The sequence below is a fragment of the Ursus americanus genome, chromosome 23, assembly GCF_024610735.1.
Source record: "Ursus americanus isolate L20-20 chromosome 23, mUrsAme1.1.p, whole genome shotgun sequence".
NCBI lineage: Eukaryota > Metazoa > Chordata > Mammalia > Carnivora > Ursidae > Ursus > Ursus americanus.
The window spans coordinates 37,668,044-37,680,566 of NC_142149.1; the positions used below are offsets into that span (position 1 = coordinate 37,668,044).

General features: G+C 40.9%; 1 pseudogene; it reads right to left on the reverse strand.

The window, feature by feature from the left end:
• Positions 1–10,624: 10,624 nt before the first annotated feature.
• LOC148107988 (THAP domain-containing protein 2 pseudogene) lies at positions 10,625–12,215 on the reverse strand (annotated as a pseudogene).
• Positions 12,216–12,523: the final 308 nt, after the last annotated feature.

Consider the following 12,523-nt stretch of genomic DNA (forward strand, 5'->3'; position numbering starts at 1 on the left):
GGGCTGACTTGATGGAGAGTGGAAGGCAGAGCCTGTGCCAGCTGTGAATGGGGAAATTGCAGCTCTCCTAGCCTCAGGTTGAGATCCCAGGTGAGGTGAACCACAGTCCCAAGAACTAGGTGGAAGTTTAACAGGGAGATCCTGGAAATGAGAGATGAGAGACTACAAGGGGCTTGATAAGCTCTCCATACATCCATGCTTGACCTGGCTGTTCAAACATCAGGGACCTGCGAGTGCCTGGTGGAAAGTAAAAACTGTGGCAAAGTTGAAAATTGCATGACCTTTCAATGCACTCCCCAGCCCACACATAGATCCACCCACAGAAGGTGGTAGTCCTATTGGCTAGAGGTGTTTGAGCACAAACTCTGCCCAATTATTGGATGACCACTAAGCTAGGTGGGAAAAAAGGCTCTAGGATGACACGCTAAAATAGAAAAATAAGAAATTTTTAAGAAACTGAGCAGAGACATAAGCAGCTGCATAGCACATGGCAAAGAATTCTGCGGTTAAGTCTAGGCAAATGGACACAGATTACCAAAACTGACTCAAAAAGGAATGCAGAATGTGAATAGGCCTCTAACAAGTAAAGGAATTGAATTAATAATTAAAAATTTTTTACACACATAAAAAAACTCAGCCCCAGCCAGATGGCTTCACTATTGAATTCTATCACATTTTTAAAGAGGAAATAATACCAATCCTCCATAAACTCATTCAGGGAATAGAGGAGTGGGGAACACTTCTCAACTCATTAGATAACACTGGTATTACCCTAATACCAAAGACAGACGAAGGCATCACAAAAAAGAAGACCTACAGATCAATATTTTCTATAAACATAAATGCAAAATGTCTTAAATATTAACAAGCTGAATTAATCAATATATTAAAAAGATTATACATCATGAACAAGTGGGATTTGTCCCAGAGATGCAAGATTGGTTTAACATATGAAAATCAATTCATGTAATATGCCATATTAAAAGAATAAAGAACAAAAACTACATAATCACAATAGGTGCAGAAAAGCATTTCACAAAATCTAATACCCATTCATGATAAAAAATTTTTCAACAAAAAAGAATATAGGGAACTTCCTCATTGGATAAAAGATACCTATGAAAACCCTACAATTTACATAATACTTAACAATGAAAGACTGAATGTTTCTCACTGAAGATCAGGGAAAAAGCAAGGATATTAACTCTCATTACTCCTATTCAGTATTCTACTGAAGGTCCTAACCAGTGTAATAAGGCAAGAAAAGGAAATTAACAGCACACAGACAGGAAAAGAAAAAGTAACACTTTTTATTCTGTTACAACATGATCCTATATGTAGAAAAACCTATGAAATCTATAAAAAAAAAAACCCACTATTGGAACTAATGAACAAATTTTGCAAAGGTGCAGGATACAAGATCAATTTTTCAAAATCAGTTGCATATATATGCTAGCAATGAACAATCCAAAAATAAAATTAGGAAAATAATCTCATTCACAATGGTATAAAAAAGAGTAAAACTCTTAAAAAATAAATTTAACAAGAGAAGTGCAGAACTTCACTGAAAACTATAATGCTGAGAGGACTTTTTAAATATCTAAATAAATGGAGAGATAGTTCATGTTCATGGTTTGAAGGACTCAATATTCTTTCCAGATTGATCTACAGATTCAACTCAAACACAGGAAAGTTATCGAGTATCCTTTTAGGAAATTGATAAGCTGATTATAAAATTTATATAGAAATGCTAAAGATGTCAAATAGAACTATTTTGTGAATGTACAAATTTGGACTACTCAATTTCAAAACTTTGTATACATCTACAGAAATTAAGGAAGTATGGTACTATGCCACACTAAGAATATACATATAGATCAATGGTACAGAAATGAAAGTCCCAAAATAAATTCTTTTCTTGATGGTCAATTAATTTCTGACAATACTTTCAGAAACAGAAGTCCCAAAATAAATTATTTTCTTGATGGTCTATTAATTTTCTACTCAGTGCAGTAAGAATGGTCTGTTCAACCAATGGTGTTGGGACCATAGGATATTAATATACAAATTTATACCTTTACATCATAGGATACACAAAAAGTAGTTCAAAACTGAGGTGCCTGTGTGGCTCAGTTGGTTAAGCGTCTGCCTTCAGCTCAGGTCATGATCCCAGGGTGCTGGGATGGAGCCCCACATTGGGCTCCCTGCTCAGTGGAGAACCTGCTTCTCCTTCTCCTTCTGCCTGCTGCTCCTCCTGCTTGTGCTCTCTCTTTTTCTCTCTCTCTCTCTGTCAAATGGATAAATAAAATCTTTATTTAAAAAATTAGCTCAAAATGGATCATAGACCTGAATGTAAGAGCTAAAACTACAAATCTTCTTTATAGGAGAAAATCTTTCTGATTTTGTATTGGGCAAAGACTTCATAGATACAACACCAAAAATTATGTTCCATAAAAGAAACAATTTGACAAATTAGACTTCATCTAAATAAAAAATAATCATTCTTCAAAAGGCACTATTAAGAAAATGAAAAGAGAAGCCACAGAGTAAGAGAGAATATTTGCAATATAAATATTTGCAAGTAATATAAAGGACTTATATTCAGGATACATAAAGAACTCTTAACAACTCAATTATAAAAGACAAACAGTGCATTTTTTTAAATGGCAGAAGAGGGGCTGGCTCAGTCAGTGGCGCATTTGACTCTTGATCTTGGGGTTGTGAGTTCGAGCCTCACGTAGAGATTACTTTAAAAAAAGACCTGGAAAGCCTGGGTGGCTCAGTAGGTTAAGTGTCTGCCTTCAACTCAGGTCAGGATCCCCAGGGTCCTGGGATCAAGCCCCGACTGGGGCTCCCTGCTAAGCGAGAAGTCTTCTTCTCCCTCTCCCTCTGCCCTTCCCCCCTCCCTCATGCTCTCGCTCTCGCACTCTGTCTCTCTCAAATAAATACATAAAATCTTAAGGAAAAAAAAAACAGTAAATGGGCAGAATAGTTGGGTAGACATAATACCAAAGAAACCAAAGAATCGTTAATAAGCACATGAAAAGATACTGCATGTCATTAGTCATTAGGGAAATGCAAATTGAAATATCTATGTGAGTATGTGAAAAAATTCATTGCAGGTGGAAGTATAAAGTAGAGCCACTTTTTAAAAAAATTTTCATTTACTTATTTGACAGAGAGAGAGAGAGAGCAAGCACCAGCAGGGGGAGGGCAGAGAGAGAGGAAGAAGCAGGCTCCCCACTGAGCAGGGAGCCCTACATGGTGGGGAGGAGCCAGATGTGGGGAGAGATCCCAACATGGAGGGAGCCCGGTCTGGGGGGGCAGGGGAGCCTGACCCGGGGCTCGATTCCAGGACCCTGGGATCATGACCCAAGCCAAAGGCAGACGCTTAACCAACTGAGCCACCCAGGTGCCCTAAAATCCAGCCACTTTAAAAAACAGTTTGGCAGTTCCTTAAAGGTTAAAGACAGAGTTACCATGTGACCCAGCAATTAGGTATCTACCCAATAGAGATGAAAACAGGAAGACTGGTATGCAAATGTTTATAGTGTCCTTACTCATAATAGCCAAAATGTGGCAGCAATCCAATTGTTTATTAACTGTTGAATGGATAAACAAAATGTGATATATACATGCAATGGAGTATTATCCAGCAATAAAAAAGAGCAAACTGCTGAGACATACTATATAATGGAAGAACCTCAAAGTCATGGTGCTGAGTGAAAGAAGCCAGAGCCAAAAGACTACATCTTTTATGACTCTATTTGTATGGCATTTCCAGAAAAGACAAATTTATAGAGACAGAAGGTAGATCAGTGTTTGCTTGGGGCTGGGAATGGGAATATGGATTGTCTGCAAAAGGACACAAAAGAACTTTTGAAGTAATGAAAATTATCTAAAGATGGCTTATGATGATGATGGTTACACTCAAAACTCATTGACTTGCACTTTTATAAGGTGTGAATTTTATGGCATGAAAATCATATCTAATTAAAATATCTAATTAAAAATAAAAGGACTAAAACCCATCAGAATTCAGTTGACTTGCCCTGTATCTTCTTTCCCAGTTGTGTATTGCCTCATTTGTCTTCCTCAGTTCTTACCCTTGGCTGCCATCCACATTCCCATCTCTGAAGTTCATTGCCTATCTGCCTTGTCCTTGTCTCTCAGATGGGTAGTGATGCTTCCTTCACTACTCCTGAGTAGATCCAGAGGCCAGCCAGGGTCTTGTAACTTCTTGAACCCTATCATCATTCTGTAGCCTCCCCTTCTGAAAATGTTTGAAAACATCCAGAGGACTTAAATTCTCTTGTGCTCCTCTGACTCAGGGCTCCTAGTTTTTCTCATAGGTCCTCTGTCTGACTTCATATAGCCCATTTGTGAAACTCACCCTCTCCTTGCTTTCCACATGACTCACACAAAGCACTGACGAGTATAGAGTATGCTTTACTCTAGACACCTTGTGGAGCCAAGGAAGAGGGCGTAACTTACACTAGAGCACTTAAAGCGACTTTACCTAGAACATTGGATATTCTTAACATGCTCTTAAGCTATCTCAGGGAATATTCACAGGCCCTTCACTGTATATTGTTTCAACTCCATACCCTCTCTTCTTTCTTCTTTCCATCCTTTTTTCCACTCCTTCTTCAACCCCCCAAATATGTATTATATAAAGTTACAAAAAAAGAAGGAAGGAGGAAGGAAGGAAGGAAGGAAGGAAGGAAGGAAGGAAGGAAGGAAGGAAGGAAGAAAGAAAGAAAGAAAGAAAGAAAGAAAGAAAGAAAGAAAGAAAGAAAGAAAGAAAGAAAGAAAGAAAGAAAGAAAGAAAGAAAGAAAGAAAAAGAAAAAAGACTCCAGATGATTTAAGCAGAGAGAAGACCTTTGTTGAAAGATACTGGGTTGCTCAAAGAATTGCCAAGAAGACTGTAGAATAGAGTCATCCTCAGAAGATAAGCAGGAACACAGGTAGGCTGTGCAGGATAGCCCACACTCTAGAACAAGACCAGTGAAAACCCTGCTTCTGACACTGAAGTTTGCAAGAATGAGTCCGCCACCCCCTCCATAGAAACAGGATGGCGCTGCACCCCTCCACGACTGCTTTCAAAATTCCCCACCATCATTGTTTCTCGGCCACAGAGTCTGGAGTGAATGGTTTTGATGGGTTGGACCCAGGTCCTGTGCCTGCCTCCTAGCCACAAAGGAACCTGGATAAAATGAATCATGGACTTTTCAGCTGTTAGGGTGAGAGGTAGTCTCTTCTCACCAAATCCCATACCATAGAGAAGTCTCCAAACAGAGGAAGGGAAATCAGATGTTAAAGAACCCCAAAATAGCAAAAACAGCCTTTATGACTAATTTGAATAATGAGAAAATGTGCTCAACAGAGTGATTCAGAAATTCTGAACCCCCTGATTTTCTTAGCGTTAAGTTCTGTCTTACTGTGTGAAGATCCAAGCTAATGAAGAAGAAAAGTTGGGGGTTGGAAATGAGTAGAAAATGCAGGACAGTCCCTAATTCTTTGCATTGTTATGCGCATCTTGGCCCTCGCAACCATGGGTCCCCTCTGTATAACTATGCCTTGTTTGCCCAGGGGCTGGCACAATCCTTGAACAGCCCACACCTCCCTCCACACTGTGAAGCAATTACAGCTCTGTAAACAAATGCTTACCTTATCCTGCCAGCTGCTATTTAAAGGAACCTTGAAGCCAAACTCACCTTTAAAGGGAAGAATCCTAATTGTGATGGAAATATATATTGTGATGGAAATATCACAATTACCATGAAATTTTGCATATTGGATGTTAAGGTAGAATTCACCTAACACTATTGAGCCACCATTATAAATATACATTTCTCATGACATTTTCTGGGACTCTCCCAGAGAGCTCCTGGTTAGAATAAAGTAGAAATGTCAAATGCAGGGAGCCCTCTACCCTGGGCCAATTTTTATTTCATTATTCAGCTCATTCTTGGCTGCCTAGTAAAAGCCCATAGTTTACTCTCATGACTTCAACGTGTTCTTTGGAATAATCTCTTTAACTGTCTAAAAGGCAAGAGAATATTCAGTTGGGAATTCATGTTAGACCCAATACCCAGTGTTCTTCCAGGCAGAATTGGAACGTGGGGGTCTTAGTGACCAAGGGGACCCCATAGGTATGTTATCTTCGTCTTACATAGATACGAATGTTAAAACATAAGCCTTTTTATTTTAAAATAAAACAAATACAGAAAAGCACACAAAATAAGTTTATAGATTGAAAAAAATATTATGATATTATCGTAAGACCCTCATAACCACCACCTGGGTCAAGAAATAGAACTTGGCCAGTGACCCCAGAAGTCCCTTCCATGTGCCCCTTTCCAGTCACAATCTCTCCCTCCCCCCACCCAAAGGAATTACATTCTGACTCTAACAGGAAAACATTCTTTGTGTTTTCTCCATAGTTTTATCCCCCACATGTGCATCTCTAGGGACCAGAGTTTAGTCCTGCCCGTTTAAGGTGTGTGTTTTTAGACACTACAGGTTGCTCTCCATCCCTTCCAGTTTCTAACAACTTACACTCTCCGGGGTTTGCTGATTGCTCACTCGTGATGCAGCTCAACGAGCTCCGCTGTCCCTACATTTCCTGCAAATGGGCAACGGAGTCCAGAGGCCTGGTCACACTCAGGCTTGACCCCTTTGGCCAGACCACAAGTGGTACATCAGGAGACAACTGGTGTCTTTTCTTGCTTTTACAATGCTTGCAGCCATTGATCCTCAATGCCTAGAGTCAATCATTTCTTAGAGGTGCCAAACAATGAGTAATCACCTCTTTCCATTTATTATTTGGAATACCTCTCTAAGGAGATACGTTCCCTATAGTTTTCCCTTTAGGAAAAGCAGAGTAAATGCTTGCTTGATCCATTCTCTTCCTTTATCAGATTTCAAATAACGAACTGGTTCCCTGTCATCTTCCTGAGCTGACCAATTTTATATATATATATATATAAACTTTATGTATTTATAAATGCGTAAGTATGAACACAAGTATTTAAATATGTGTGCTGTTTTTTCTTTTTTAAGATTTTATTTATTTATTCGACAGAGAGAGAGACAGCCAGTGAGAGAGGGAACACAAGCAGGGGGAGTGCGAGAGGAAGAAGCAGGCTCCCAGCAGAGCATGGAGCTTGATGTGAGGCTCGATCCCAGGACCCTGGGATCACACCCTGAGCTGAAGGCAGACATTTAACGACTGAGACACCTAGGCTATGTGATGGGTTTTTAACCCAATTTCTATTACCTTTACTGAAGTTCAGACAGACTCATCGCTGGTCAGTGGGAGTTCTTTAAGTTGGCCCCCGCATCCTTTAACATTAATCTAGTGACCTTGGATATCCTCTCCGCCATTGAGTACGACAAAGTATTCCAGACTTATCTTGCACATTTCCAGCCTCAGATCTGAAATCAGACATTTCTTGGGGTGCCTGGGTGGCTCAATCAGTTAAGTGTCTGCCTTTGGCTCCAGCCCCACATCAGGCTCCCTGCTCAGTGGGGAACCTGCTTCTCCCTCTCCCTCTGTCCCCCCCCCCCCCCATTCATGTGTGCTCTCTCTCTCTCTCTCTCTCTCTCACTCTTTCAAATAAATAAATCTTTAAGAAAAATGAAATCAGACATTTCTCAAAAAGCCCCCATTCCTTCTAGTGGGAAACAATATTTCAAGACCACCATCTGTGTCCTAGGAATGCTCATTGCTGCTGGATTGCTCATGGTTTCTAGGCCTTTTCAGTGGACAGAGCTAAAAAATATACATACTACAGACACTTACAGCTCAAATTCAGAACTGCAGTTTACCTAATCTCTTCTCTCTTGCCTCTGTATCTCCTTTCTACCAAACTGAGTCTCCTGGTTTCTTAAGGATGCAGGAGATAAGAAGATTAGAACTATTAATCATTTGCTTTATCTCACATTATCCGCTCAACAGTCTCAGAAAAAAACAGTACAAATGCTACCACCACAAATATGATTACTGAAAATGATTGGAAAAAACATCTGCATATGGGGCGCCTGGGTGGCTCGGTGGGTTAAGCATCTGCCTTCAGCTTAGGTCATGATCTCAGAGTCCTGGGCTCGAGCCCCGCATCTGGCTCAGTGGGGAGTTTGCCTCTCCCTTTCCCTCTGCCTCTCCCCCCTGCGTGTGCGCTCTCTCATGCTCTCTTTCTTAAATAAATAATAAATTAAAATGTTTTCTTTTTAATCTGCACATGTTCCCCTCATTGTCCCCTGAACTTGTGTAATTGTATTGTATCTATATTTTCAGATCATTTGTCTTGCAGACTATGTTCTCTGCCTTTTGGTCCTCATTCAGTCTTACTCTTATATGAGCTGTGCAGTAATGTTCACCAGCAGTCCGTCAGACCAATGTCTCTGGTTATTATGCTTATCAGAAGCTTATTACCTAGTAAATCCCTCGGGAAGAGCTCCTGGGAACACTATTCCCTGAGTTCTTACATGCTGACAGTAGTTACCTGTTCCCTTTGTACACGAAAGCCAGTTTTTCTGGATATAAAACTCCTGAATTATATTTGCTTTCCCTAGGTACCTTAAAAACATTACTTCATTGTCTTCCAATATAAAGCAGATTGTCAGAAAGTCTGATAACCTAATTTTTCTTTCCCTTGTAAGCCATTTCCTCTTTTTTGGCTACGTGCCTAAATAATTGTCTTCTGCTTTATTATTTTCTTCTTAAAGTGCAGCAATTTTACCAAAATGTCTTGCTATCCATCATTCGGGCTCAATTTTTCAGGTACACTGTGTGCATGTGTTCTTTCCATATGTAGGTTCAGGTCTTTAATAATTGTTGTAATTTCAGGAAAGTTTCCTTAAATTATAATTTCTAGTATTTGCACTTTCCTCTTGCTTTGGGTTTCTTTCTCAGGAACCCTATTGCTGCATATACGATAGCCCATGTCTCTTTCGGTATTTTCATTTTCTCTTGAATTCCTTTTATCTTCTTTTTATCCCCAGTTCTTCTGAGTCTTACAATTTTCTTCCTTTTTACCTTCTGTTATCGGTAAGGCATTATTTATTATGTCTGTTTACTCTCATGTTCCCTCTAGTTTGGGTCTTCGTTTCTGAAATGACTTTTATCTTTTCTTTTCTTCTAACTTTTTCCTGATTTGTCATGTAGTTTCTGAGGTTATGATTATTCTGACTCTCACTTATGTGGCTGATGATGTCATTTCCTTAATGTCTTTTAGCTCATTTTGAAGTAATAGGCTGCAGTTTTGATTTGATTTGTAGGTGTCTCTTTCTGGCATACTTTTGCCGCCTATAAAGACGTTACTTTGTTCCTTATTCTCTTTGTTCTAATAATAATAATTTTGTGTGGCTCTCACCCTTAACATTTTTATGATGTTTATTTTTAAGTAAATGCAATTTTCCTGAACTTCGTGAAGGAGGCCTTCATTCAGGGTAAATTTTCTAACTGCAAGGAGCTCCCTCTTTGGTTGTTTTTGTGTTATATTTAAAAATATGGCACCTCACCTTCTAAGATTTTCTGGCTCTGCTCCCCTACCCCACTTTTATGTAGACTTTCCCTTTTTTTTGATTCTATTATCCCTCTTCTACTCAGTTTTGGTCCCACACCCAGCAATTTCTCGTCGGTATGTGGACCCTGTGTTGGTCAGTTCTCACATGTGTAGGGTCTGGACTGCTCCATCCCTTCAGACCTTGCCATAGACCCCTTGCATCCACCCACTAGTAGATTGGGCAGAACCTTCCAGTTTCTTTCTTTTTTTTTTTAAAGTCATATTTAAAAGTTGGTTAACTCCTACTTAGCATCTTATTTAGAATGCAATATCCCAAAAGGTACAAGAAAAAAATTGTTTTCCTATAGAAATTAAACCCATTGTCATAAACAGTTCTTTAAAAATAGTTTTAATTTTTTTAAGATTTTATTTATTTGTCAGAGAGAGAGCACAAGCAGGGGGAGTGGCAGGCAGAGGGAGAAGCAGGCTCCCCGCTGAACAGGGAGCACCATCCGGGACTCCATCCCAGGACCCCAGGATCATGATCTGAGCTGAAGGGAGACGCTTAACTGACTGAGCCACCCACGCATCCCTAAAAGTAGTTTTATTTTTTATTTTATTTTATTTTTATTTTTTTTAAAGATTTTATTTATTTATTTGACAGAGATAGAGACAGCCAGCGAGAGAGGGAACACAAGCAGGGGGAGTGGGAGAGGAAGAAGCAGGCTTCCAGCAGAAGAGCCTGATGTGGGGCTCAATCCCATCACGCTGGGATCACGCCCTGAGCCGAAGGCAGACGCTTAACCGCTGTGCCACCCAGGCGCCCCCCTAAAAGTAGTTTTAAAAGACAGAAACACAAACACCTTGCAAACATGCAATTTCCTAGCAAAATCGTTAAGTCTCTAATTCTCATGTAAGGCACTTTCATTCTTTTTCAAATAAAAATTTCATAGAAGGTTTCGATTTTTTTGTAATCAAGTCTTCATAAATTATACAGTAACAATGTGACTTCGAGTAAAACTTTATCAAATACCCAACTTTGGCATAATTTCCTTAAATATTTTTACCTTTGAATAGAATGAAGGTTGGGTATCAAGTTCTACGTAAGCGAATCTTAAATGAAGGTACTCTTGGTCTGTTTTAGAGACCTGGTAAGGTTTATCTTGTTGATCTCGTTCAAGAATCTTGAAATCTTCCAAAGGAAGACTGCCGAAGGCAGCTGGTAAAATGTGTTCTGATGGGCCCTTGGGTAATACATTCTTTGCTTCCAGATTCTTCACCAGGCATGTGGCTTTGATTCATCTTCCTGTTGCTCTGTGTGTTCTGTAAGCAAGTTTGCATTGTCTTGCTTAAGCTCGTTATTTCTTTTTTCCAGTTCCATTATCCTCTTTTTCTTTCTGCCGCCACAGGATTCCTAAAAGCATACCTGTGTTCAAGTAGTCCTTGCTGACTGCTAATGTTTGATCTTAAACTAGATGGTCCTGTTGGAGTACAACTGTTGTTTTTCTTCAAAAGATTCCTTGACTTGAACTTCATGGACTTTCAATGGGTACAAAAATCCGAACTGGTTGGAACTGCATCCGTTGTAAGTCCTCGAGTTTGTCCTGTTGAGTCAAAACAGGAGACTTCAAAGTGCTTTAAACAAAGAAAAGTGTCTTCCTGGCATGAAATTGTTGCATCTAAGCAGGTGAGCCTTTTCTCCTTCTAGGATCCAGAGGAAACCTATGGAGGCCGCTGTTCACGTGTGTGTTGTGGGTAGTAGCACGGCCTGCAGCTGCACAATTGGCCGGCCTTTCCCTGCCCCTCTTGCAGCCCTGTCCTGAGCCTGTTCTCAGGCCCTGGTTGCTAAGCTTCCTTCCAACAAAGGCTGGGCAAGCGAGGCAGGGGAAGGGCCCACCAAGAGGAGTCCTGGAAGCCGGTGGGAAAGACAGGTGTCTGTGTTGGGAGGTAGTGTTGACAACCCTTCCTGTCTCTTTATTAATATGGTGGACTTGAGCCAGCCTAGCAGACAGTCCCGTAGCTCCAGTGGGACACAAGCTGCTCCCTCCCGGCCGCCCAAAGGGGGTGGGACTACTGCGTGTCTTTGGCAGTCTTCCTTGGAGCAATTACAAAGGTGTCTCTTCCCTTCTCCCCATCACTATGAAACTCTCCCCCCTGGGGCAGAACTTCCGGTTTTTCAACTGCTGTTTTCAAATTGCCACCCCGGCTCCCTGCTTTCCAGGGAGCATCTGTTGGCTCTTTGGGTATGGCTCTTTTCTCAGGTCCATCAAGTACCTGACCACGCCCTCTGCTGCCTCCCACGTAGATGCTGAGACCACGCAGGGCTTGGGGTTTAGTGATTTGTCCCCACCTACTTGCATGTTTTAGGGTTCATGGGAGTAGCCTATCACCTGGTTTGCTGTCACTGTCTGTAGTTTTGGTCTCTAGTTGCTCCATTTGTCTTATGTGGGGGAATTGCTGAAATTCGAAAACCATGCTGCCTTCCTCTTTTCTATGTATACACGTCTTTTGTTTGTTTCTATGTGAACTAACTGGCAATTATTTTGCATTAGAATTCAGATTTTTGATTCATCTCGAGAAATTCCAATGTCTAGTTACGCTGCACCTGCATTCCCACTTGGCAGCAGCTGGCTGGGACTAAGCAGCAGCATCCCCCATTGGATGGACGCGGGCTCTTCTGTTTGCTCTGCCCCAGCCCCCTCCATGGTTTCACTGATCAAATGACCCATTGACACAATCTTCCTGGCCCTGCATGCACAGAAGGCATCTACACCGTGACTTCTGTTCTAGGGCCACTGGCAGGAAGTAGAAAATACCCAGGAGCCCCTTACCTTCTTACCCAGGGTTTTATGCTGGTTAGCACCTGACTCCATATAACACATGTCCCCCATAGGAAGCCCATGGTGCCCTACTCTTTAAAAAAAAAAAAAATTATTTATTTATTCTCCGGAGGGGGCGGGGGAGAAGGAGAGGGTGAGAATCTCAAGCAGACTCCACACTGAGTGAGGAGCCC